The 23,631-nt window shown below is 45.2% G+C and overlaps 1 protein-coding gene across 1 annotated transcript in view; it reads right to left on the reverse strand.

Moving 5' to 3' along the window:
- The window catches only part of LOC119655136 (UNC93-like protein), a 117,222-nt gene extending 94,818 nt beyond the window's left edge, over positions 1-22,404 (reverse strand). The window contains exon 1 of the mRNA XM_038060872.1: positions 21,691-22,404. The gene's annotated coding sequence lies outside the window, so the exon portion shown is untranslated. The remainder of the gene's footprint in view (positions 1-21,690) is intronic.
- Positions 22,405-23,631: the final 1,227 nt, after the last annotated feature.

Consider the following 23,631-nt stretch of genomic DNA (forward strand, 5'->3'; position numbering starts at 1 on the left):
CGAAAATGCTACCACATCAAGAAAATTGGGATGCGGTCAATTCCATGATTGCATCTATCCAAACCAAACTGCGAAAGGCAGAGGAGAGGAGAAAAGCGCGGTCGCGTGCGCCGCACATTTTCAAGGGCAAGACAATCACAAGACAATCACAGTTACGGGAGGGAGACCAGATCACGGAGCAATACTCGAGGGTACTCCTCACGAGGGAATTGAAGAGAGCTAAATAGGGTTGGATGGAGTCAAAATCAGAGGAGGAGCGAAGAATAAAGCCTGACAATTTTGCTGCTCGATTGATGACATCGAGGCAATGGGTGTCAAAGCGGAGCTTATTGTCGAAAGTGTCTCCGAGGTCTTGAGTGGAATTTAAACAGGATAAGGAATGTCCGTTAAGAGAGTAGGAGAAAGAAATGGGTGACTAATTTTAGGGAGTAGCACATAGAGTGACACATTTTGACGTTTAGCGCTAAACCATTAGCCGAGCACCAACGAACCAGAGTGTCCAGGTTATTCTGAAGGGAAACACAGTCCATAGGCGACGATATAGCGGAAAACAGCTTAAGGTCGTCTGCATAGAGCAAACGGGGACAAGTAAGGAGGGGAGGAAGGTCGTTAATAAAAAATAAAAATAGCAAAGGACCCAGAATAGACCCCTGTGGGACGCCAGAAGAGGGAGAAGGAGCGGGAAGTACAGCCGTCAAAAGAGACGCGGCAGGATCGGTTGGAAAGGTAAGAGGCAAGCCATAAAACAAGTGGTATGGGAACGTTTAGGGACGAGAGTTTGGATAGAAGTATCTTGTGATTTACAGTGTCGAAGGCTTTCGCGAAGTCAGTGTAAATGGTATGCACTTCTTGCCGGGAATTTAGACATTTGGCGATAAAGTTGATAAAGTCAAGCAGGTTGGAGGCAGTGGACCTACGTTTAACGAAGCCGTGTTGTTCTTTCACTATGTGTTGGCCAAAGTGGGCGGACAACCAGTCGCTGACATATCTTTCCAGGATTTTGGAACAGGAAGAGAGGAGGGAAATGGGACGGTAATTCTCGGCAAGCGAACGATCGCCACTTTTGTGAATGGGGATAATGACAGCCTTTTTCCACAAACTGGCTTTTGTTGAAAATAAGAGATAGGGGAAGGGAGATGGACTTACCAGTTTTGATCAAAAAGAGGTTTCGAAGACCATCGTAGCCAGGTCCGACCTTGGCATCAAGTTCGCCAATGAGGTATTCGACAAGGATAGGGGTAAGAAAGGGAATGATCGGCGATGCGGGGCAGGCTACATCTACTATCGGGAGGGATTCGGAGGAAGGGGGAGGAACATAGACTGACGAAAAGTAGCGGCAGAGTAAATCACAAGATAATTGGGGGGAGTTAGCTGAGAAGCCAGAGAATTTAATGGACGGAGGGGATAACTGGGCAGGGCAGCGGGAGTTGCGAATGTGGGACCAGAAAGGTTTCAGATTTCCGCGCTTTAGTGAGTCTTCCACACTGGTCAAATATTCGTTTCTGGACTTACATATTAAGGATTTAACCGAGGAACGAAGGGATTTGAAAAAAATTAAGTCAACAACGTTTCTAGAAAACTTCTTTCTAACAGTCTGTTTTTGACGTAGTTTTTTTGTGAATTTCAGTGGTGAACCAGACGGGGTAAGAGCGTAAGCACTTAGGAGAGGAGGGAATGTAACAAGGAAGAAGATCAGATAAAATGGTATAGGAAGTGTTGAGTGCTTGGTCACATGTAAATGGAGAGAGCAGGGGGACCCATTTGATTGACGCCAGGGCTGAGTTCAGACCTTCGAAGTTCGCCTTACGAAAGTTGAACTTGGTAGGCTTGCGAGCGACAGGAGAGTGAAGTCGGGATATCTGAACATCGAACTCGAGAGCAGGATGATGGGCGTCAGGGGCAACGTAAGACGGAGCATGAAGGGATTGGGAAAGATAACGTATAGGAAGGTTAGAGAAAACAAGGTCAAGAGTGCGATCTAAGTGATTTCTAGAAAGGTTAAATTGGAGGGCGCCACAGGTGTACATGAAAGTGGATAGAGGAACGGAAGGGTGGGTCGAGTTATTAGGGAGGGATGGAAGGCCAGGAGTAACGGGCCAGGAGAGCATAGGAATATTAAAGTCACCACAGAAGATGAAAGGAAGCGACAGAAACAAAATGGTTAGGGTCTCTGATAAACTGTCGAAGAAATCCTCGTACAGAGAAGGCGGGCTTAGGCAGGGAAAATATACACACGATATGATAAAGGGACATACGTTTGGCGGAAGAACACGTATGGTAACAGAATCGTAGGAGAAGGAGGAGGAGGAAAAGATGATTTCAGCACGGAGAGGGGACTTAACAGCTATTAGGGCACCTCCGCCAGTTGTCTTGCCAAGGCGCAACGCAGTCTCTGTCACAACAAAAGACAGAGTAACCTTCGAGGAGCTCAGAATCTAAAATCCTGTCAACCAGCCAGGTTTCAGAAATGCAGATGATATGATGTTGGAATGCTAAGGCAGACAGTTTGAAATCCGGCAGCTTGGTCCTTAGACCCCTTACATTCTGATAAAATAGCGTATAGTTATTGGAATCATTCAAGTTCGACGAGGCAGGCGGGCGGGCCGGAAATTTTCACGAAGCTTAGACCTCTGATAAGGCTTAACGAAGACCTCCTGTGGCCAAAAGGAGGATTGGACAATAGCATCGAAGTCATGGGGATATGTCACTTTGAAGGAAGCTATCACTCGGTCAGGAGAGCCATCTGTAGTCAGCTTCACACAGAAAAGAGGTGACAAAGTTGAGTTGGTTTTGCTTCTGATATAGGCCAGAATTTCGTCGGGCGTAGTGGAGTACGCTAGCCTTGACACGAACAGCTGTTTCGGTGGCGAGGCAATGTTCAATTGGAGGCCGCTCGGACGACATGAAGTCGGAAAGGCCTGCGGTTCAGCGGTGGCGGGCGTGGATGATACACAGGAAGAAGCGCGCGGTGGTGCTAATGTAGCGACTGTAGGATAAATGCCAGAACTTCGTAGCGCATCCGATGTTGCGTAGGGAACTTGTCCCTCGGATGGAGGATTTTTCAGTAGGCTAGCGGACGTCATCGGGTTGATACCATCTTTTATGGACACACTGGCAGAGGCAGAGAATTAGAATTAGTCGACCGGGGCGACTTAGGTATGGCGCCAGTTTTGTTGGCTGCAGTCGCTGAGACTACGCTGGTACTCCATAAAGCAGCAGCTTGTGGGGGCAGAATTGTCGGCGATATTGAAACTGCAAGTTGAATCGACGCCAAAGTCGCCGTGTGTTGATGCAGTAGCTGAATGGCATCCGATAGCGTGGTACCGTAGCAGGCGTTACAACGATAGGTAACGTTAGGTGAAAATTTAGCCCGAATATCTATAAACGCAGAGGGAAATGATGTAATACCTTATGGTGTTTCCGCGGGGCAGGGAGGGAGTCGGGGGTGGTTTTAGTGGGTAAAAATCCCAGACGCTGGTGTGTCAAGACTAGTGTCTTTTGAAGATTTCCACCTCTTCAAAAAAAAAAAAAAAACAGACATCCGCTCGATTCTAACAAGGTTTTGTTTCACGCAAAACCTTAAAAATGTAATGTGGATACTGACAAAAATGTTCCAACACAGCTTCTCCTGCTTCCCTTAGGCGGTTTCAAAAACAGCGCAAACACAAGTCCTGCGAGGATGAACCCGAATAGGATTTGAATTGCTGAGGGAGGACAATGCGGGTCGATTGTACATGAGCGTCGATGCCACCACCCTAAATTGTGCTGAAACCAATTCAAAAATTTCCTCCCTTCCACAAGCGTTCACTGTAAATCACTCTTTACTCATGAATTAGGAAACGTGCGTAACACCGAAAAAAAACCCGAAGTTGTACTTGCAAAACACATTCACAAAAAGGAACAATTTCGCCGCTTATTTACGTAAATCTCACGCAAAACACTGGAACGAAACTGGGCGGCAAGGTCATACTATGGTGGAGCTAAGGATTCTGACCTTTTCTGGTTCGTTAGATTTATTACGAAAACACGAGCAACAGCGGAGCAAACGGAGACCAGCAACAACAACGGAAATATTGAAGAAAAGACCATTACAGAACAAACAGAAAAATCTTTAGGCATATTTACATTAAAAAGCAAAACAGATTTGTATATGGAAATCAGAAATGAAAGCAATCCATCGAAGGAATCCTTTCGGTTGTTTGCCTGTGCTCACGGACTGGGGAGTACCAAGTCGGACTGTTCTTCAACTTTCTTTACGGATAGTCACTAACTTAATATCGCAGTAATAGCATGTAGAGGGATGATTCGTTTATTTATATAAAACAATGATTGGGATCTTCCCTTTTGAATAAGCGATGAATACGGAAAGGGTTTGGGGCGGATCCAAGGAATTTAGATTAGAATGAATTCGTTTATTGGATTAGGCTAAATATAGGATTTTCGAATTCTAATTTCGAAATGTTAATTTATTCGGATTACTTTTTCTGTTTACTGGGTTCTAAGTACTTCCTACATATTTTTTATTTGATTTTAAGGACTTCAGGTTTCACGATTTCTAAAATTAGACCAGGAAATGAATATTTCACGAGCCAGAAATTCACCTGTGAATTCAGATCAATCCTTTTAGTTGTCCTCGTCTTTATCAAGATTTTGTGTGAAACAAAACCTTATTATAATCGCTTCAATGACTGTGTGTCCGTCTGTCTGCCTGTCACACCGGATTTGCACGAAAAGGACTAAACCTACTCTTGCACAATTTGGGGAGAACATGTGGTCAATATGTCCTTTTACATTCAGCGAGGGGAGCCATTTTGTGTTGAATTTTAAGAGGGCTCCCCACATATGCGAAAAGAGGGTGTACCTTTTTATTTCACGGAACATGGTCATCTGAGGTAACAAATGAAAGGGCTCCATTCGTACTTTTCGAAACTGATCTGTTACTGGGTGTCAAATAGGGGGGATAGGACCCAAAATCTGAACCCCAAAAAGTGAAACAGGTCTCGTTCTCAGAACCTACCCGACCGAAAAATCCCAAAAAATCACAGTGATGCAGCTATAGGAAATTTAGGCCTCAAAATACATCCCATTCTGATATCTGCACAAATAAATTTAATAATAGCATATTACCATGTTTTAGAATTTTACGGGGAAACCCCTCCTAAAATCCATTCCAGGAGCACAAACACCAGCACAGACGATAATATAGGACATAATTGTGGAAAGTTTGAAGGCACTCCGAATATTATTAACAAGTAAATTTATGGTAACCAAGGCACATATGTGTATGTGTATGTTTGGCAAAATATGAGGGAGTATTTCATATTCTTAGCTATGTACAAATGAAAAATCGTGCATAGAGAGTTCCTCACATCTCAGATCAACACAAACCCTTTATACCCAAAGCGCCCGGCTTCCCATATCCCGACTTGTTATCTACGAGGGCGGTCCGATAAGTACTTAGCCTACAAAAGAAAAATGAGAATTTTTTAACAGTGGCGATTTATTTCTCAAAATAGTCTCCTCTTAGCTCGATTCACTTGACCCAGCGATGCTTCAACTTCTTTAACCCGACTGAAAAATATGTTTTCTCGAGGTCTGTAAAATAGGCCTCCGTGGTGACATGACTTCCTCATTAATTTTCAAAGTTTGTAAACAAAAAGAAATCGCACGGAGCCAAATCTCAAGAATACGGTTGACGTGGTAGCAGTTTGTAGTCCAATTCGACCAATTTGGACGTGGCGGCCACGAAGGTGTAAGCAGGTGCGTGGTCATGGTGGAAGAACATTTTCTTCTTTGCCAAATGGGGCTTTTTTTCTGCAATTCCGCGTCGAATTGGCGGTGAGGAAGACGAGGCGGCAATCCTGCTGGCCGAACCAAAACCATTTGGCTGAAGAGAACCTTCATAGTGATGGCACCGGGAGACGCTCTATCACATTGGTTTGCAGGCCGTGATGCAGTGGGCGTATACTCCAAAGGCCTAATTAGGGCGATCAGACCCGAGTTTGCACGGGAACTCATCTGAAGTGGCAATAGGTCAGGTATACTGGTACCCCTTAATTCACATACTTCAGGAGAATTCCTACTATATGTGCGTACAGCTCGGTTGTTGCGGTTGGCCCCTAGCGGGAGCTTCATGGGGGTTGTTAGTTACATTCAAGCGAACAGAGACCTTCGGGCCTCGGCGTGGTGTTGCGTTTGAACACGGGTGGCGTACTCCTTAGTTCGGTAGAAATTTAGGTAAGCCTTGTGTCCACCAGTATGAATGCTGAGCCATGCATTCGGTATAGACTGGTACCGTTGTAGGGTGCTGCAGCGGGGCTCTGATTGTGGTCACAAAATAAATCCGTGTCTTAAAAAGACCGTGGGATTAGGTCTCAACTCAAAGCACAGAGATGTCACGTAGAATCGGCCCAATAGTTTACCATAGTTGAGCTCTGTGGCCTATTTGCCCGTCTAGAGGTTGCCGATTCAGATCACACCTTGTGTATCCCAGGAAACGATGGCCATCACTTTTCCGGCCGATAGGACAGTCTTCCCCCCCTTCGGAGCACATTCCCCGGCTGAAGTCCACTATTTCCACTGTTCCTTGGCCTCTGGTGTACCGGCGGTCACGAAACCGAGCAGAAACTTCTTCGGATTGCGCTTAAATAGCGTCAAACGCTGCTCTCAAGTGGTTTCAGGGTTACGCTTCTTGTCCGGAGTGAGCAAATACGGTACCACTCGTGCAGACAGATTTCTTATCCATAAAATTTCATGCAGGATATGACCCACGCGGTCTTCTGAGATGCCTACTGTCTCAGCTATTTCGCGCAGATTTAATCGGCGGTCTCTCAATCCGAGATCCTGTATTTTGTCACGTTATCCCCCGTGGTTTCCATTTTCGGGACACCTGAGTGTGACTGATAAAAAATTTATCAACTCGTTAAGCCAATTTTCTACGGTCGCCATCTTAGAAGCAAAGTCACCGTACACAGAATCCAAGCGCTCTTTGATTTCGCTGCCCAATTTCCTTTCGAAAATATGAATCGAATCGCCTCCCGATATTGCCCTTTTTCCATTTTTCTAAAACCTGTGGACACACTCGGTTCCGTACGCAGTCAAAGCAAAACGACGACAATTTTGACACTGGGCGTGTACCAGAATGTACTACAAGATAGTTTTTTTTTTGACAGTGGCGCCCTTTAAATTTGAAGGAAAATTCATTGTTGCTTTATTTTTTTTCTTATAGAAAGAAGGTTTTTTGGTGTCTGACGCCTTTAATCGCATGGTAGAGGCAAATTCATTAGATGCCGTCTCACCTCGGAGAGCAGATTTCATCAACTGAAAGCACCTAAACGTCATCTAATAATTTGACCTATTTAGCCAAGAAGGATTTTGGCCCTATCCATTGAGCTTATATCTAAAATGCAGGAATACTTCGACTTAGCATATTAATTGGTTTCAATAAAGCGTGTTTTATGTCAAAAATGCCCAAAGTTACAGCAAGAAGCAATTTTAAAATCCCGCCCGGACCGTTGCTGATGACTACTCTCTCTCTCTACTTTCTCTCTACTCTCTTAACTTGAGAGTCGATTTCAGCTTCTTCGCAAGACGACCAGCCTTTATTTTTTGTTGGGGTAGGGTAGGTGAATGCATTTACGCACAGAGCGTTAGACACCCTCAACAATACGTCACCGGGCTCCGAACTAAATATCTCCCCATTGTCAGAGAGCTAGCCTGGAACCGTTTGTCACATTAATTCGGGCTAGTCCCCGAATTTTCCCGCCTTGCGGAACCTTCAAATCAGGGAATCCTTCTCGCCAACGGAACGAGAACGGAGGAAGGGAGCTGTGAGTTTAAGGAACCCCCTGCCATCCGGCCATCGCCTTCAAACTCTATCTTCTTTGCAACGAGTAGGACTCGAACGTAATAGGCAACATGGCTCCAAATTTCAGTGCTCCTCAGCATCAACTCCGCAATGTTGTCTGGGGAGAGATCCGCTATGTTCAAATAGAGCTGCTGATGAATCCGATCCCATCTTCCATAAGAAAAAAAGATATGCTGGGCCTTGTTTACAACTCCATTGCAAAACACAAAATCCGTAGATCATGCTTTTCCAATCTTGGGCAAGTAAGACTGAAAACTTCCATGGTCACTCAAGAACTGGGTTAGGAAATAGTCAGTCTCACCGCACTTCCGATTCAGCCTCTAGTTTCATTTTAAAAGGAGAGTTGCCACTCCTCCAGGATGCGTTGCCATTCTTCACAAGTAACCACCTCCCTTGGCTCTTCTCCCTTGCGCTTGTATATCCCTTGACGCTCCTTAGGTTTGAACTCATCGGGAGACGTCGTCTGCTAGACATAAGACTGTCAATATTTGCCATTAGTCCCACTTAATGCTGAAACTATAGCTGCAGCCTTGTTCGCTGCTGCTTTGAGCACAGACGAAATGTTGCATGTCTTTCTCTCCTCTATTATTATTGTAACGGTCACTGCTCCCAGGAAATATCAAGTCTTATCCCTTGTAGAGCCTCTCCCAAACGCAACAAACGACGAAGTAGCCCCTCCTCTCCCCATACTCTAAAGGTCAGTGCTAGCCGCACCGTAAAATGCCACAAACCCTTTTTATCTCGAACTATATGAATGTTGAACAGACTACCATCTTCTGTTTTGCGGTCTGACTACAACATTCAGATGTTTAGACAAGGAGTGATCGCCACTTTTTTCACGCTCAACCCCTTCCCCATTCCAATCCCCTAATTATTGAAGCAGAGCGACGGATTGGCGCCGATGCTCTTCAACCTAGCATTGGAATACGCTAGCAATAGCAACACCAATAGGACGCTCGATACAATTGTTAGCATACGCAGTTGACATCAACATCATATCTCAAAATTTGACCGACGTAGAGGAACTTTTGCATATTCTTGGCACTGATGTGTCTGATCTGCGGCCAAGTTGCAACTCTTTAAGACAATTTTCTACGGTCGTTATCGTAAGAGCAAAATCACTGTACACAGAATCCGAGCGCTCTTTGATTTCGCTGCCCAATTTCCCTTCCAAAAACATGAATCGAATCGCCTCCCGATATTGCTCTTTTTTTCTTTCTTCTTCTTTTTCTTCAGCCTTTGTCCCGTTCACAAGCGGGGTCGGGTCGTCGCGATCGGTTTCGCCATTTAGCTCTTTTTCCATTTTTCAAAAATCCGCGGACACACCCGCTTCTATACGCGGTCTAAACCAAACTAGAAGTCGGATTCGGCTACAATGACAGTGGGCGTCTACGAGAATGTACTACACGATAGTGAATTTTTTTCTATAGTGGCGCTAACAGGCGGTAAGGCTAAGTACTTATCGGACCGCCCTCGTACTTAGACTTCAAGGAAAATTCTTTGTTGCCTTAGTGAAACCAAATATTTGGTAAAAGCTCTTGCTATTAAAAAGTATTTTGCTGTCTGACGACTTCGGCCTCATGGCAGAGGCAATCTAATCAGACGCTGCCTCACCTCAGAGAGCAGGTTGCTTTAACTGAAAGCACCTAAGACTACTAGAACTGCACCGATTTGAGCCTAGAAGCATGTGGCCCTATCCATTGAGGTTATATCTATAATACAGGAATATTTCGACTTAGCACATTAATTGGTTTCATAGCAAGAAACAATTTTAAAAACGAGGCTATAAAAGGAAAATATTTTAAGACGAGGTATGTTCTGCAAACCTTTGCCTATCGAGAAAGGGAAAATGGTTAGTTTCCCGAATGTGTACAGGCCCTTCCACATCGATATTGTAGGCCAAAGAATGCTGATCGGTGAACGTTAGGAACTGACAACTCTTGTAATGGGTGTGAACAGGGCTAAACACAGCGTATCAGGGCTCCACTACCATAAAATAAATACAAGAACTGGAACGTAGGCTGCGCCGTCCCAAGAAGAATTCTACCATTGCATTGGTGGGGAAGCGGAAACTGCCACAAATAGCAACGACTTCGCTGCTCTATACCACACCACGATGGAGCTTGCAGGTGGTCATTAGGTTTCTCATCCACAATAATGAGTCATCGAAAAGGTGGAACCACCATTTTATCACAATTTTGAACTGTAGAACATCTGATGAAGTTGAACATTTTGTGGATGATATGGCAACCCAACGTAATATGCAAATTTGGACTTCTCCAACAAAGGCGAAATTATTTGCACCATTCATTCTGACACCATAGATTGACGGCGCGATGATTGAGGAGGTTAAACGTCAGCCTATCAATCTCGCCGCGAATAGCAGTTGTCATGCTGTGTGTGTATTGTGCTGATCTCACCTGCAGAGCATGAAGTACGATGTTAATGAAGCTGAAGCACAATCTCACCAGACCTGAAATTTTTCCCAATAGGTGAAAGAAGAAGATGATCGTTAAGATTCGAAAAAAACGGCACCTGTCTTGATTGAAATGATTAGAATTGGGAAATCATGCTGAAGCGCGTCAAGGGAAATTGACCCACATGGATGGAGTAAGAACGTAAAAAGGGAGGGGCCTTCCATTTTGGATCTTCCTGTACTTCAGAGAGTCCAATTGACATCGACATGCCATTTTCTACCTGCCAGGAATTGAAAAAATTGCCACCAGTTCTAATACCAGTTTATACTGGCAAATGTAGAGAATGGAGCCATTGAATTGTTCAGGCCATGATTAAAAAAAATCGGTCCTTGGACAATATTCAGAAATTATAGTACCTGCTAGGATATTTAAAAGGGGCCACAAAGGATGCTGTAGTTCACTTTGATCTAAGAAGTACTATCTGCGATGCAGCCTTGACCATATTAGGGCGCGGTTTGGAAGCACTCGACGAGCAGAATTGCAATATCTGGACGCGATCATTGACATTAAAAAGTTGACTACAAGTCTGTAAACGACGAGGTGTCAATCTACAGTACTATTCGCAATTGTCTGTTAAATTGCGGAGCCTGCGTAACTCAAGTTGCGTGTCGTGAGAAAGTTCGACAACGAGACCCTACGCAACTTTGAAGAATCCAAGTCATTTACATCAACTTTTCCATAGTTTAAGGGGTCTTAATTGATTTAGAACCCCAAAAATCTTTTATGAAATTGAAAGTCACTAACAAGTTGGGCTTGAAAAGGCATCAACTTAAAGGGCTTTGTTACGTAAACCAATATAGAGTGCAAGCCTACAGCAAACTGACCCCGATTTTAATATCAAGGCTAGGATTGGCAAAATCCTAGGAGGGAGGTCGAAGACAAGCCGTCATTAGCTCAGGACAGGAAACTGGAGTGGATACTGTGGGACAAAGTGTCGCTTCGCAACACAGAATTGTCATTCATATGGATAAGGACAGACACACCAGTAGCGACTTTTGCCTAGCAGGACACGCCCCCCGCTATTGAGGGCCACGAGAATATTTGCTTTTCTCTGCCCTAATTGCTTGGGAGCCGGTTTTGGGCAGGATATTGACTGCAAAATTCGACCCAGAATGGGCAACACGAACGAAGATTTCTATAGCAGAATAGTTGAAGGCTTTGTATGAAGAATTGAACATAGTTCAAGAGGTGATTCCTACAGATGATATTTTGATCTGAATGTCAAGATGTGCTCTAATCTGTGAGGATTTGCCTGATCTCCTATCAGGCGCGACCCTAGGTGCGGATAGGAGCATTCCTACTAATGCGTAAACACGTGTTCATCCACTTTTCTTTTCTGACTGTGCATGGGCTGGTGTTTGCTCATCTCTGGTGCATGGACCAAAATAGCTATGGGAAGGATACCCAGAAAATAAAAGAAGAAGAAATAAAGAAAAAAAAAAGAACGTTTCGGTGCAGGGATTCAGAACCCCAGTACCGGCAGCTTTTATGGGTGAGCAAGCGGGCTCCTGGCCGCCTATATCCCTCGACCGCAGTGCCTCGATGGTGAAGAGATTGGCCACAGTGGCATCTAATGCCACAAGTGTTTTAGATTTGGGGAAGGAGGTGTTCAAACGAAGCACAACTCTGCAAAGGACATCATCAGCCACGATGGTGGGTTACGCTGACGACATAGCACTGGTTGTGATCGCAAAGCATCTCGAAGATGTTAAGTTGTATTCAAGCCAAGCAATCAGTGGTGTTAAGGCTTGGTTAGAAACTACTGGACTAAGACTTGCGGAGGAGAAGACTGAAGCGATCCTTATCACTAAGCACTGGAAGAGAAATTACGCCTGCATTAGAATCTGGAATCGTATAATCACTTCCAAGTCAGAGTGGGAGTGATGATAGGTGGAAAACTCAATTTTGAGAAACACATAAAACATACTTGCGTGAAAGCATCCACCACGAGTATGGCCCTGGCAAGGATGATGCCGAAAGTAGGAGGACTGCGGCATTCTTTCAGGCCAAGGTGGTGAGTTCGATCTTCTTGTATGCAGTCCCAGTTTGAGGAAAAACGCTGCATGTTTTAGGCAATGCACATAAACTAAGTGCGGTCCACAAAAGAACAACCTTAAGGCTGTGTTCTGCCTTCAGGACCGTCTCAGATGATGCGGCGTTCAACATCTGTTGAATGATGCCGATTTACATCCTGGCAACCGAGATGATGAACATATATAACAACAGGTAAACCTCTCCTTTATTGCAGATGAAAAAAGACGAAAGGGAGAGATCCTTGACCATATGGCAACAGCGATGGAACCAGTTACAAAAGGGTCGTTGGGCTTACAGGTTGATTTCTTCCATCGGGGAGTGGCTGAAGAGAAAGAATGTGAAGATAAATTATAATCTCACCCAATTTCTCACCGGTCATGGAGGAAACCGTCAATTCCTGTACAGGTTTAAATTGGATACCTCACTCAATTGTCCAAACTATGACGGGGTCCCAAAGGACCAAGTGCACGTATTCTTCCAGAATACCAGGAACCTAGAGGAAAATCTAGGTAAAGAGCTATCACTAGAAAATGTTGTCCAGAGAATTGTATCTTGCCAAGAGAATTGGCATGTGAAAACCAGAAAAAGTGTGGAAGGCGCGATTACGAACCTCGCGGCTAGACGAAAAGAGGAGCTATATTAGGCAACTCCGCCCCGTGATGTAATACCTAAAGGAGTTTCCACGGAGTAGGGGAAAGTCGGTGGTGGTTGTAATGGGTAAAAGTCCTACACTCTGGCGTTCCCAGACCAGAGTTTTTGAAGATGTCCACTTCCTTTAAAAAAAGGATGCGCTCTGACAACATCTTACCCGGAGGTGTAATGGGGAAATACGATCTTATAGATCGGGTTCGCTTCGAGATCTCGTAGTGAACGGGCGTGTTGCGGAGCAATCCAAGTTTTCTAGGAACGGAAAATTAAAAAGTGGCAAAAGTGACGGAAGTGTTAAGCGGAGTGCTCTGTAGAGCAATTAAACAAAGGAAGTATCGTTCTGTTAACAATATACAGTGGATCTCAATATTATTGAGACACCGTATATTAAAGTATAATTTACATGCGATTGTTTTTTTCTGTTTTCTTTTAGTGAACCCAATTCCTGACATCCACGCAGGACGGGCTTGGGGACAAAATGTCCGCCAAGAGGGCGAAGATCGGGGGCCCCTTTGACGAAGAGGGGGCCCGAGCCCCGGAGACGAGAATCGAGCAAATCTGCTCGAGATAATTAAGATGCTGAAAGAGGAGATCGCGGAGCTCCGGGCAGAGCTCAGAGCAGAACGAGAAAAACGGCAGGAGAAGGAAAACCTGCAAGCCGGACAATGGATTGAAGTGGACGACATCGTCGGATGTGCGTCTGCTTTCGCCGGAGATGTCTCGGGAGAGCCGACCAACTTAGAAGCCAGCAACATCGTAGCCGGTAATATTGAAGCCAACAACGTTGGAGCCAACAAGACCGTAACGAGCAACATCACTGCTGCAACATCGGAGGACGAAGACCTATTCAACTTCGTCACAAGACGTAAGCCAAAAAGGAGTAAGGTTAGTGCCAAAAGTGTTAAAATTAGTGAAAGTACTCCCCAGGCAAATATTACCCCAACCCCCGCTCAGAAACCAAAGAAGCAAAAGATACCGGTAATTACTGCATATTCATTAAATGTTCCTGTTCTGCTAAAGTCCCTTAAGGCAAAAGGGATAAAGGCAACGTTCAAGAACACGAGGGCGGATAAGACTCCTTAATTTTCGCCGAATCCATCGAGGATCACGGTAAAATCTTCGCTCTCATCAAAAAGCCAGGCTTAAATGCCATAACGAGGACCCCTCAATCCCTGAGGAAGCAGTCCCTCATTATTCGAGGATTACATCGGGAAACCGATGCTGTAGAAATTCTGACGGAGCTCAAAGATAAGCATCCGCAGCTCAAATTCCGGTCTGTAACCAACTTCCTGACAAATCAGGACAAAGCTCTACATAAGGGGAATCCTTCTCTCCCAATGAAGTCTCAATCGGGACTTTTTATAGTGACCTTCGAGCCCTTTCAAGAGCTCAACGACGCCTTCAAGGTGAAATATATTCTACACCAGAAGGTTACCTTAGAAAAAATAATACCGTTGGGACAGATTCAATGTTTCAATTGTCAAAATTTCGGGCACGTTGCTCAAAATTGTACAATTGTACATCGGTGCGTTAAGTGCACCACAAAACATCCGCGTGGCGATTGCCCACGCCCCTCAACGGAGGTGTTGCAATGCTGCAACTGCGGCAAAGTCGGACACCCCACCAGCTTCCGCGGTTGCCCAGCATATAAAGATATGCTGGCTCGAAAAGAAGCTGCCAAAGTCCGCAAATCTAAAGAAGCACAGCAGACCAAACAGGCAGTAGCACAACTATCGCAAAGTTTTGCCAAACCAGGCATATCTTACGCCCAAGCCATGAAACAATCACTGCCCCGGGTGGCCCCTGCACCTCCACCTCCAACAAAGTCTCTTCCAAACCAGCCGGCTGCATTCCGTGAATTGGTTGGAGCCCTCATCTCAGCCAGCACGAATGAACAACGGCAATTCGCTGCCATTAAACTTATTCTTAATTTATGGAGTTAAGTATCGTTACTTTTAACTCCGCGTCCCTTGTATCTCACGCCAAACGTGCCACTGCCCAGGTGTTGATCGACTACTGAAAGCAGACATTTATTGCGTTTCGGAGACCCATCTTAAAAGCAGGCATAACGTGAACTTCACCGAATATAATACCATCCGGGACGATAACAACACCGGCTCCGCCCAATTAATCAAAAAGATTATAAATTCGAGGAAGTCGCCATAGACAACCTGCTAACCGCCGCGGTGGCTTTCATTAAAACGTTTATATTAGGTGCCAATCTAGAAATGAGGAACTGGGCCATGACTTAAAAGTCTTGAGCGATCTCCAGTTGAAATCTAATTACCTTGTCTTTGGAGGCGACTTTAACTGCAGGCACACTCACTGGGGCGATACGGCCATTAACTGTAATGGGAAAACCCTGCTCAAATGGATCCACGACCCTTTCTCGCCTACCAATCTCGTGATGGTCTTGCCGAATTCTCCGTCAAGGCCCAGTAGTCAATCTATATTAGACTACTTCCTTCTGTCTATGGAAATGAAGCAAAGCTTTCAGGTAATATCATGCGATACCTTACCAGGCATGTCCGACCATTTTGCGGTCAATCTCAAACTGTCCTCACCAAAAAAAACAATTATAGCCATTCGGAAAGGAGGTGTCTCCTGTGAACCTGGTAACTTCAGACCCGTTTCATTTCTATCTAACCTAGGGAAGCTTTTTGAGAGAGCATGGACCGTAGGGCTGGTCCAACACTCACTCACTCAGTTCGGTTTCCGTGCTAAACACGGAACACAGCACGCCCTGAGCTACCTCCACGATACTGTGGCCGGCAGACTTAACGTCAATAACAAACCCACGGTAGCTTGCGCTCTGGATTTAGAAAAGGCCTTTGATTCCGTCTGGATAAACGGCCTAATCTATAAATTGATCAAATACGAATTCCCAATCCCGACGATCAGACTTGCCATCGGTTTCTTCGAGGATAGACATTTTTACGTCAGTGTTAGAAATGAGATTTTCGATCTCTTGCCGGTTACTTCTGGGGTGCCGCAGGGATCCATTTCTGGTCCTACTTTATACAACATTTTCACTGCTGATGTCCCCTCCTCTGAGGTCGGTACAGAACTTATGCAGTATGCCGACGACACACTAGTCTACTCCTCTAATTTTCGCCCAGGCAAGGCAGTTAGCGATATAGAGGATTACTTGGTAGACCTCTGCTACTACTACCAGAGCTGGGGTATTAATGGATTTGCGTAACAAGAGAGGCACTGATATCAGCGGAATCATCATCTAATCGCAGGGTACCTTTGCTTGCGTATTGCGCCCACTGCTTCTCTCAGTGTTGAGTCACTATTAAAAACGTTTTTTCCTCGGGTTCTACTTAGGTCGTCGGCCACGTCCCGAAGGGGAGACCCAAGATCTGGCTGATCGCTCAATCATGAAAGTAGATCAATGAATGTAAAGAATTGAAGGTGCTTTTGATCGTTGTGATTGATGGGGAGCATGACACAACAATCTAATTTGGTTTCACCGACCCCTAGTTACCAGTGAGATTTGAATCGCGCCCTTCTGTTGCCACAGTTTAATGCCCTGAACATAATCGTATGATAAACAAACCCTATAAAGCAAGATTTTTAAGGCTTCTGTATTGTTACACGTCAATATATAAAAAGTAGTCTAGCAAATTAAAAAAGATGTTCTTCTTTCTAGGAGGGGAGAATATCAAAGGTTTTGAATTTTGTCGTCAGTAAAGTTGCTCCAAAAGGACAATCATGTTTGGATACCTCCCTGTATGTATTTAATTCCCATCTATAGTCCTGAAAGTGGTCAAAGGGTAGTATAGGTCCCAGGGCGAAACGCGGATTGGTACCCACGATGGAGCATAAAACCTGGGAAATGCCTGCTGAACCAACACCAACAGCTCTACTACCAAACCCTATCTCCACCTCCACGTGGTGACCGCTGGGAGCTCTTTCTTAACGAAAAGCTGCAGACGGAGAAGGATGAAGGCGAGTCTCCCGCGCCTAAAAACGGGACAAATTGTACCAACTGGTCCTCCAGGTTGGGGGTTGGGTAGGGCTGACAACCCTACATGGAAAACAACTTGTTACGAAGCCACAACAGGAGCCTCGGACAGGACGGATTTTAAAACGACGGACCCGGCAACGAACACGGAATAACGATTTGCGCATTTTCTCATGGAACGTGCGCTCCCTGTACAGAGATGAAGCTGACGAGCAGCTAGCCGATACCCTGTCCCAATATAGGGCTGATATAACAGCGTTACAAGAGATGCGATGGACAGGGACCGGTTTCTTGGAGAAGAGCCACTACACCATATATTAAAGCGGTCATCCAGTAAACCATGTGCTCGGAGTAGGTTTCTTAGTCAGCCAAAAAATGAAACCTGCTGTTATCGGCTTTGAAAACATAAGCGAACGGCTATGCACTCTGCGCTTGCGAGGCAAGTTTAGAAATATAAGCCTCATAAACGTTCACGCCCCTACAGAGGAGACTGCAGAGTCGGAGAAGGATACCTTCTACGAGGCAGTAGAACGAACCCTCGAAGCCTGTCCCAGATATAATATCAAAATCATACTTGGGGATTTTAACAGCCAAGTAGGGAAGGAGCCCGTATTCAGGCGATACGTTGGCTCCCATAGCTTACACGAAAAAACAAATGATAACGGACTGCGGACTATTCAATTAGCAGGGTCACACGAAATGGTTGTTGGAAGTACCTGGTTTGCGCGGAAAGCGGTCCACAAACATACGTGGGCCTCTCCAGACGGGACCACTTTCAACCAAATTGACCACGTGTTGATCGAACGCCGCCACCTCTCAGCCTTGATGAATGTCAGAACATATAGGGGGGCCAATATAGACTCGGATCACTATCTCGTTGGCATGGTGCTCCGAGCTCGAATAACAATACCACCTAGAACCCCCTCTGACAATCAGGTGAGAGTGAACACTGAAGCCATCCACAACACAACCCTCCGCGACACCTATAAGAGGGAAATGGATGCCGCAATAACCGCAATCAACAGAGGACCTGGAGATGAAGCATCAACAAATGATCTTCACAATCATCTGAAGAACGTTATCATGGATACGGCCACAAACATACTTGGCCCCAGCCGCAAAAAGAGTCGGAACGGCTGGTTTGACGATGAATGTAAACTAGCAACGGAACGGAAGAATGCCGCATACCGAGTAATGTTGCATTCTCAAAGAACGCGGGCACGCGCAGAGACTTATCACGAACTCCGAGGAGTGGAGAAGCGACTTTACAGGCGGAAAAAGGAAGCCTGGGAGAACCAACAAGTCTGTCAACTAGAAAAGTATCGGGAGCAACCGCACCAGGCGCGGGAGTTTTACCAACAAGTCAGCAGGATGAAACCTTATACACCTCGATGCTCATCCTGCCGAGACAAAGAGGGAAATCTGATTTCCGACAGAATGGGCATATTTGAGCGATGGGTTGAGTACTTTGATGAGCTACTGAACAACCAGAACATCGGCGAGTTGGAGGTCCCGCCAACTGAAGACGACGGACAAATACTGCCACCACCAAGTTTAGGAGAAACAGTCCGTGCAATTCATCGGCTTACAAATCATAAGTCCCCAGGAGCCGATGGAATTACAGCCGAATTGGTTTAATATGGAGGCAACCAGTAACTCCAAGTGGTTCATCAACTTGTGCTCAAGGTATGGGACAGCGAATCAATGCCTGACGATTGGCAACGAGGCATTATCTGTCTCATACATAAAAAGGGAGATATCACACAGTGCAGCAACTATAGAGGTATCACGTTGCTGAGTACCATCTATAAGATATTCTCCGCTATCTTGCTAGGCCGGATAGCCTCATACGCCCAGAACATCATTGGCCCATACCAAAGAGGCTTTACTCCAGGCAAATCAGCAACAGATCAGATTTTCTCTCTGCGGCAAGCGATGGAAAAACTGTTGGAATATATGTTGCACCATCTGTTCATCGACTTTAAAGCCGCCTATGATAGCATAGCCAGGGTAAAACTGTACACAGCCATGGGAGAATTCGGTATCCCGACGAAATTAATAAGACTGACTAGGCTGACCCTGATCAATGTGCGAGGCCAGATAAAAGCAGCAGGATCACTCTCAAGGCCATTCAACATCAACAACGGTCTACGACAAGGGGATGCGCTATTATGCGTCCTCTTTAACCTGGCCCTGGAGAAAGTGATCCGTGATGCTGAGGTGAATGCAAGAGGTACGATCCTCTTCAAGTCCACCCAACTACTGGCCTATGCTGACGATATCGACATCATGGGAAGAACCACCCGAGACGTACAAACTGCCTTCATCCAGATCGAGCAGGCGGCAATTGGCGCGAGATTTTGGGCTGCACATCAATGAAGGCAAGACAAAATATATGGTGGCAACGTCAGCACCGAAGACGAATCAACCAACAACATCAAACCGCACTGGTCAAAGACAAACACGAACAAGAATAAGGATAGGAGAATACAACTTTTAGACCGTTGACAGTTTCTCCTATCTAGGGTCGAAAATCACAACCGATAACAGCTACGATGATGAAATCCGCGCACGGTTGTTGTCAGCCAACAGAGCCTATTTCAGCTTACAAAGACTGTTCCGCTCGAAACGTCTCACCATCGGGTCAAAGCTCTTACTGTACAAGACTATGATCTTGCCAGTCCTCATGTATTCCTCGGAAACTTGGGTTCTTAGCAAGAAAAATTGCGAACTCTTGGCCGCGTTCGAGAGAAGAATCCTCCGAAGAATGTTTGGCCCCCTACATGAGGATGGACGATTCCGTAGCCTACACAATGATGAAATCTATGAACGATACCATGACCGTCCGGTTGTGGATAAAATTCGGCTCAATAGGTTACGGTGGGCGGGTCACTTAATCCGTATGGAAGAGGATGATCCCACCCGGAAAGTCTATAAGGGCAATATCTATGGAAGAAAAAGAAGACGAGGCAGACCCTGCCTAAGATGGAGCGATGGCGTGGGTCAGGACGCCAGACAGCTTTTAGGGATATCGAATTGGTGGACCTCGGCACAAAACCGGAATGTCTGGAGTTCCTTGTTAAGGCAGGCCTAGACCGGATACCGGTTGTTGCGCCGTTGATGATGATGATGATGATAAGCGGAAAACTCAATTCTGGGCAAGACATAGAGCATACTTGTGTAAAAGCATCCACCAGGAGTGTGGCCCTGGCAAGGATGATGCCGAACGTCGGCATACATGCAGGCTGCTCATACCCAGGGTGGTGAGTTCTATCTTGCTGTATGCAGTCCCAGTTTGGGGAAGAGCGCTGCATGTTTTAGGTAATGCACATAAACTAAGTGCGGTCCACAGAAAAACAATCTTAAGGCTGCGTCCTGCTTTCAGGACTGTCGCGGGTGATGCGGCATTCGTCATCTCTGGAATGATGCCGATTTCCATCCTGGCATCTGAGATGATGAAAATATATAACACCAGGCCCATCTCTCCTTTATTGCAGATGAAAAAAGACGAAAGAAAGAGGTCCCTGACCATATGCCAACAGCAATGGGACCAGTCAGAAAAGGGCCATTCGACTTATAGTTTGATTCCTTCCATCGGGGAGTGCCTGGAGGGAAAGCATGAGGAGATAAACTATAATCTCACCCAGTTTCTCACCGGCCATGGAGGAAACCGTCAATCCCTATGCAGGTTTAAATTGGATACCTCAGCGAATTGTCCAAACTATGACGGGGTCCCAGAGGACCAAGTGCACGTATTGTTGCAATATCCCAGGTTCGTGGAAGAAAGGAGGAACTTAGAGGAAAATCTAGGTGACGGGGTATTACCAGAAAATTTTGTCTGGAGAATTGTACCTTGCCAAGAGGATTGGGATGGGAACAATTCCATGATCGTAGCAATCCAGGATAAGCTGTGAAAACCAAAAAAAGTGAGGAAGGCGCGGTTACGAACCTCGCGGGTAGACGGAAGGAGGAGCTATAGTAGGTAACTTCGCCCTGTGATGTATTACCTAAAGATAGTTCTACGGGGTTGGGGGGAGTCGGTGGTTGTTTTAGTGGGTAAAACTCCTACACTCTGACGCACCCAGGCCAGAATCTTTTGAAGATGTCCTTTCTCATAATAAAGATATTCTAAAAAGGGAAAATATCAAAGTGGGATGAGCTACAGTTTTTAATTTTGTTGTCAGTACTCTATCAGATGCTCTAAAAACAGAACCATGTTTGAATACCTCCCTCTGACTGTATGTCTATTACTTCCCATCTATAGTCCTGAAGTGGATATGGTACCCACACATTATTCATGCTTACATCAAATATGGTTTCTGATCTTGAATTACGTCAAATGGTTCGGCAAGCATAAGCGATTTCCAAAAGACACTAAATCAAAGCCGAAAAGCAAACACCACGAAACTTGTCCAATACACCCGAAAACATAAATCAACTCGTCGAAACCACCCTCAAATCAATCTTATCGACAGATGTCACCACATGTATCTGAGGCAAATGATTAGCTTTTAATAAGCCCGAAAAGCACAACAAATATCATGTAAACACTTGAACGATAAATTACAGGAGGATAAAGTGCAAACCCTCCCTCCCGCCCCGCGACCAAGGACTAGGACAATGCGACACGGAAAGCGGCAGGGCGGATTTAATTATCGAACTGGATTGAATTGAACTGGCAATTTGTCCATTACCTTGAACGTAACAGCTTTGTCATCCTTGAAGCGATTCTCTGAAGTCCTCTCGACCTTGCTGCTGCTATCAGCGTTGGCTTATTGAGTCCTGCGATTGATTCCTTTGTAGTAAACAATATCAGAGCAATGGATCTGGCGATGCTCTTGAGATAATAGGTTCTTTGAATAGCGGCTTTCAGCTTTGTTCCGAGGTATAATGAGAGTTTCCTCCTAAAGCAGGTCGTACACTCTCACAGGAGCACAACTAAGGACACAATCTGTTCTCATGGTTAGAGTTAATTAACGACATTTAATTAATTTTATTCCACTAGTCACTACGTTAACAATTAGGCACTGGATTATTGGGCAGAGGAAGCTAGTGATTAAAATTCAGTCGGTAGGATAATAGAGGACACACGCACATCGAACACCAAACAGACGACGCGAAGGGCGAAGCAGAGGGTTTTTATCCTTCACAGAATCCGCTTGATCAATTGACGAATTTTCCTATCCACCTGAAACTATTGTTTGCGGGCCGACTTTCGTACGCATGGAAAAATTAGTCTGGAAAATTGGCAGGAACAATTTGCTGCACTTGCCCGGTGGATATACCATTCAGAATCCTCTTTCATTGTCTTTCTCTTTAGAGATCAGAGATTTCTGATAACAACGACAGAATCCTGATGAGTCGCTTCTTATGCAGAACTAACTGAAAAGCTCGATTTTGAATTCACCCTCGCGAACAGGAGAACGTCAATATTTGCACTGAAACTGAATCTCTCGCCAGATATGGTTACAGGATACATATTTCGGAGAAGGATATGAATTCGAAAATCTATCGGGAGAGATATTGTATGTGACAGAGGCAGGCGCATGTCCTGTATCTTGGGATACACAGAATGAATTCAATCTGGGATGGAAAGGGGTGGCGGACGGAAACAGGGGTGAACTTGTGACGGTAGCATGATGATGATAACAACGACGGCACACTACACTATTCTGTAGTATCACTGTTTGATAGGAGACGCTCCTTGCATCACTCGCCAGGGCTGAGACTGCTCCGGTCCATGGTGGGAATGAGGATCTTATCCTTTCTTTTCTTTTCATCACATCCAGATAATTTTTGATTTTATTTTTCACACTTTCGCATTCTTCATTCCTTGCGTACGTTAAACTTGGTTTTTGTCGTCATTCGAGGTAGCCGTTGGTGGATCTTGTTGGCAATGGATGAATAGGTGGAAAGGAATGAATGGCTGGAGATATGTAGGCCTTTGAATATACAGTGCGTGAAAGAAATTAGATGTCCTTATATACGGTTCTTCGAGGATTCCGGCTAAAGATGAGTCTTTGCCTTGCCGGTAGCTCTCTCTCTCCCCCCATCGGCAGCGAAGTTAAATTTGGACCTCAAAGAACTTCAAGAACGCGTTAGGAACTCGTGTTAGGCTAGAAGCGTTATGACACCCCATTTTGTATATGGTATGCTCTGCTTGTCTTAGCAAAAAGCTAACCAAATTACCAGCAATTCTCCTCCACATCTGATGCCTCAATGTAGATCCACATTTCCATTACGACCAATGGCGCCCATAAAACACAGAAACCTTCGTTCTCTCCTTGAGAAAATTTTAACCGGTGGAACTAATTTTTCATAGTCACAAACGGAAATAAAGACAATAACAACCCCTGGATGGTCTGGATCCTGATTGCGTGTTCCCGATGCTTTCTGACGTCACTGTAGACATGACGATGAAATGTCGTAAATCTTCATTCAGACCAGACTTCTCATTTTCCTCTTTCCCGAGTCGCTATCCTCTTTTCCTTCTCTCCAATTGAACCGCAGAGGATACCTTCGATATAGTCGCTATACACGGAGATAGAATGATTGAGACTTGAAAAAAAAAAAAATATGAAAAAAGATTGTCATTCTGCTTCGCAACTATTTCATGTTGAGTCTGTTACATTCTT

Source organism: Hermetia illucens, chromosome 4 (assembly GCF_905115235.1).
Source record: "Hermetia illucens chromosome 4, iHerIll2.2.curated.20191125, whole genome shotgun sequence".
In the NCBI taxonomy this organism is placed as follows: domain Eukaryota; kingdom Metazoa; phylum Arthropoda; class Insecta; order Diptera; family Stratiomyidae; genus Hermetia; species Hermetia illucens.